This window comes from Uranotaenia lowii, chromosome 3 (genome assembly GCF_029784155.1).
Source record: "Uranotaenia lowii strain MFRU-FL chromosome 3, ASM2978415v1, whole genome shotgun sequence".
Classification (NCBI taxonomy): domain Eukaryota; kingdom Metazoa; phylum Arthropoda; class Insecta; order Diptera; family Culicidae; genus Uranotaenia; species Uranotaenia lowii.
In genome coordinates, this window is record NC_073693.1 from 68,166,045 (window position 1) to 68,171,576 (window position 5,532).

Genomic DNA, 5,532 nt, shown 5'->3' on the forward strand with positions numbered 1-5,532 from the left:
CTTTATTCTCTCATCAACAGGAAATCCCGGTTGTGTCTGCGAAATAAGATGCTCATCTACAAACAAGTTTTCCGACCAGCGATAATGTATGCAGTTCCGATTTGGTCTAGCTGCTGCGCGACGAGGAAGAAAGCCATCCAGAGGATTCAGAACAAAGTTCTGAAAATGATTTTGCGGCTTCCACCTTGGCACAGCACCGAAGATCTTCATCGGATTGCAGGCATTGAATCTATCGAAGAGATGGCCAACAAAATCATCTCCAACTTCAGAGGCAAATCGATGCAGTCTTCCATCGCAGAGATTCGTTCTCTTTATGTTTAGTTTAATTTTAAGATAGTATTTAGTTTTAAGTATAAAATATTTTTGCTATTACAGGATGTTCTCCTACATTTAAAACTTGATTGCGCTCAGCAAATTAAAATCTTATAAATAAATTTTTATAATCTAGTTACTTATAGGGCTATGAACAGTTCATTATTGAGCTGAACACCTAGTTTAATGCAATAATGTAATATAAGTGTAATGATGATTTGATACAAATAAAGACATATTTAAAAAAAAAAAAAAAAACAATTAAACTATAAAGCTGGCAACACTTAACATACAACTATCAACAAACGCTTCGCGCCTTGTTTACAAATTTGGTGTGACGTTTGTTTCTAGAGCGACCAATCGTGTTGAGAATCAACAAAATTGAAAAAAAATCTTTCCTCAAATATTATCGACAGAATTTTAATGGTATTTAAGGCATCCAAAAACCTTTCATGGTTATGTTCATATAACTTACTGAAAAAAATTCGTTTGGACATATGAAGAAAAACAAATAACAACATAATTTGTTTTTTGGATTTGCCAAAAAAGTGAATGAAGGAAACAATGAAATCTGGATAAGCGGGGTGGCCAGACTGTTTCCAAATTTTGGATCAAATATCCAGGCTTTAAAACCCTTGAAATCTGGCAACCTTTTCTTAAAAAAAGATTGAGATAATGCAGAATTCCTTGCAGATTTTAAAAGTGAAGATAACATGTTTTTATCACAAAATATTCTTCTTTAAAAAACAATTCCATAATTAAGATTTGTTAGATCTTTGGAGGCTTTTTCTATTAGACAAAATTTGCAAAATAAACTCTGCGTTTTATTCGTGACTTTCAGTTGAATTTTTTAACTGACTAACTTTGATTTAAAAAATTAATATTAAATTGAATAAACAATTAAAATTATCAGTTTACGATTCTTTGCGATTCAAATTCTACAGCGAAACATTCATCTTGATATTTTTTTCATGATTGTAAAATTCATTTAAAAGCTAATCAGAATAAGCTCTATCAGAATAGCACAAGAATTTGCCACCGCCGAAGTTTCTGCTCAACTTCCGATCAAATTGCAAATTATATCAATAACACCAGTAGCCATCTGGTCCATCATTCTCCATATAAATGTACAACGTTACTCAGATTATCGGTCTAGGAAATTTACTTTTCAGCGACCTTGAAGCAATTCTATTTTTTTGAATTAGTGATCTTGGAATTTTCAAGGCGTTCACACGGAATCATGTACTTTTTTCTTGACCAAAATCATCCAGCGCACCTTAATTGATTTCGGATAATCAAAAATGAGTATCAATTCCGTTTTACAGCAAGTTAGTGCTGCCATCTATGACTTTAAACTGAAAATATAGTTTGATTAATTAAAAAAAATAATTATTTTTGAATGAGGAGCCTGTTTTTTAGATTCAAATTCAGCCAAGAATCTATGTTTAATCATGTCACGATGTGTTTATGAAGAAATTACGCAGTTTGATAAAATGGTATTACAACTAAAATGTCAAATTCCTTGGCACTGGAGAAAAATTTCTTGAAAACCTCTTTTAAAACCTTTGGAATGCTCGAAAACGCCAAAAAATGCATTTACTTATTCAAATAGTTGAAGAAGCAATTCATATTTCTTAAAATTTATTTTGTTAAGGTTCATAACTTCTACAAGTAAATTTTAAGATGATTTTTGAATAAACAAATTAGTGCTACTATTCTTATTTCGCATTTTTCATACTTTTGGTCCTCAGCGCCAATTGCTTCATCCAAAAAAACAGTAAATTTATGCTTGATTTATTTGTTGAACAGTGTAAAACAAACTGTAGAAGAAAATTTTTATGATTTTTGGATATTCATATATTTACAAGCAAAACTCATAGTGGTACTATTCTTATTTCGCTCACTGTATTAGCCCTCTAATGCAGGAGTGAGCCACCTTTTGAAGCAACGGACCAAACAGAATTTGAAATCTTTTTGGCGGGTTGCAATCTAAATAATATTTATTATTAGTAAGCAGAGCTTTCGTCACGTTTTTATTATGACGCATTTTTAACGATAAAAGGGAAAAATAAAACAAATTCATGTTTTTAAAGAAGTCAAAATTTTTTAGAAGTTTTTTTTTAATTCAATGTGAATAATATCAGCCAAAATTGAACAGGTACCTGCATAACTCAATCTTTTTAATTTTTAACTAATTCAAATTTTTAATCGAAATTATTCAATTGACTTTTTTTTCTGATCTTTCTTAAAAACAGAATCATCATCAGATTCTCTTTTTTTTATTAGAAACGAAAATTTGAACCCTTCTCTAGGAATAGCTCTTTTTTGATCGAACTGATGCTACTAACCGTCATCACTTTAGTTTAAAATACAATTATGAAACAAAACATAGCGAAAATTTTAAGTGGATTAAATCATTGTCTTCTCAGCGTTCGACGTTGAATCGTTTTTGAAAATTTTTACCCTCCAAACGATGAAAAAACTGTTTTTTTTATAAGAAGTTGATTTTATTATTGCACTGCTGCATTGCATCACAGATAATCGTCACAATTTTTTTTGGTCGAATCACAGAATTACAAATATTGTTTCGGTCGAGAATCCAGAAAATGTGTCGGAGTCTTTGATGCTTAGTCATGTTGATTAGAATTCTGAAATCGTTCTCACAGTCTTTAAAAATAATAAAAAGAATCACTTGCATATTGTTTTATTTTTTAATTTTCCACTATTTGAGTGCTTACAGTACAAGCCATTTTTCCGATTGAAATGAAAGGATTAAATAATGAAAAAAAAAAAACTGAGCATATTCTTCATAAAACTTTATCTTTGCTCAAAACGAAAAAAAATCTAACTTACTTGTTATAATCTGTGGCCTTTGTTTTTTGTTTATTCTCCCGATACGTTCTCATGGATTTGAATTTTAAAGTGCTAGGTGAATAATAATTAAGAAATGTAATCTGAAGAGAAAAAAAAACTCCAATATTTCGTTTTTCCAACAAACAAGTATCCATCTTTTCCTTTATAGGAACCCAATAGTTGCTTAAAATTCTAGAAAAATTTAACAATCTGAATGGTTTGGGGCAAATTTACCAGCAAACAAATATAGTGCCTATTTATTTAGTAACTGACATTTCTTTTTTTTTTTTTTATTTTTGTGGATCATTAATTAATGATGATTTACAATCTAACTTAAAAAAAATGCAAAATAAATTCAATTTGAGAAAGCTGGTAATCTTATTTATCACGATATTTTAATATTTGTATGAGATACCGAAGAAAGTATGCAGAAAAATGGCAAAAATGAAATTTATTAATTTGTTTGGAAAAAGTTTTTTTTGGGAAAATTGCTGTTTTTTCTTTAAATTTAGTGTTTCTAACAATTTTTTTATCTCAATCAATCACAAACACCTTTCTGTACATAATGAACAATGTTTGGAAGAAATTTACAAAATCCTTTCTAAGTAAATCACCAATTTTAAAAAATACGGGGCGGAAGTTAAACCGTCCTCCCCCATGAGGGTCCAAGAATGACGAGTAAAATGTTCTTCTCTAAACTCGTAATAACAAATTCCTAGTCAAATTTTGATGAACGAATAAAATCATTCAAGAGTAAGAATCTCGACTTATAACTAAATGCCAAATCTTAAAATTTTATCTAATGTCAATAATTCTACTACAGTTTTTCCAAAAATTTCTAACTTGATGCTTAGCTTGCCAGATCGAAATTATGTATTTGCGTCGATCTGCCTGCAGTGAATTTGATCAAAATTAATTTAAATTAGTTTTTGAACTTAAAATATGATTCAAAATTGACTGATGTGTTTTGATTAACAATAACATAAGTCAAGTGTTTTTTATTCATGATTTTTATTTAATATTTTTGATATTGGCGGATATTGGAGAAATGTTCCGGATTTGCACGACCCGGATACACGCGGACACATATCTGGAAAGCTTAGGTTAGAATAAGATCAATTTTTTGTGCCCAAATTTGCTTATAAACATTTTAATTCGATGTGTGAGATAAGAGTTCGGATTCTGTATCCTGTTTCTTGTTTATTAACTTCTCTATGGATCATCATTGGGAAAGAATTCCTGATTTGAATCTCGTTTGTGTATTTCTAATTTCTATATTCGAAACTCATAATTTCGTGGTAAAAACTAAAATATTTAAAACTACAAACCATTTTGAAGATTTGAAATTTTAATTTTAAATTCTTATGAAGAATAGAAAATCAATAAAGTTTCATAATGGTTATCCAACATTTAAAAATTTAAAAGCAGTTTTATAATTCGCAATTTTCATTCAGATTTTCGAGTTGAACTTTGAATGGATAACTGAAGAAAAAATTCATATAACGCCTTAAATTCTGAATTCAAATAAGCGATTGCTGATCCGGTTTTTGGCTTATAATAAGTTAATATTTTTATCTGGGACTTGAATTCTAAAATCGGTTTCAAAATCGGAATTCAGATACGTTTTGATATTCTGATATCTAGGTAATTGTTTTTCTCTACAAAAAAAATTGTTCAGCTCAATCTGCTCAAAGCCCTGTGTACATAAAACTATAAGGGGCGTTTTAATAACTAATTTTGTTTTTATTTTCTTTACAGTGTATCTGTTTTTCAAGGTACAAACAAAAACGAAGTAAATAAAACCTGTATAAAAGCTATTAGTCATTAATCTCAACATCTTTTTTTTACTGGAATTTTATACTTTAACCAATGTTCAACTATTGAAAATTGAAAAATTGAAATTTTTTAATTTGAATTTTGTTATTACTAAAACAAGATAGGGAAGACCTCTTTTTAGCATTCCTCATAATTTTTCTTGCTTATCTGATCACGCGATTAAGACTATATTTTTTTAAAAACCTTATTAAATAAACTAATTTTTAAATAAGTCATAGTCGTGGCCAACTGTGACAACCAAACTTTTGAACGAGGTTAAAAAAAACACTTTTTTCCACAATCTTTTAACGCTAAGCCTTCTGTGATCACATTTAACTCTAGTTAATTGAAGAGATTTGTAAAGAATTGTGTGTCGAACAACAAAGATTAGATGCATCGTTGTGGCTTCAGAGGGTTTGGCCTTTTTTTTCACCAAAAATTGAGACCCAAGCACTTGAAGAATATATAAAAAAAAAAAAAATATATAAATAGGTTAACTAACTAACCAGCGATTTCCCGCAGTACAGCAGTTCTCTAGCATATACTTGATTT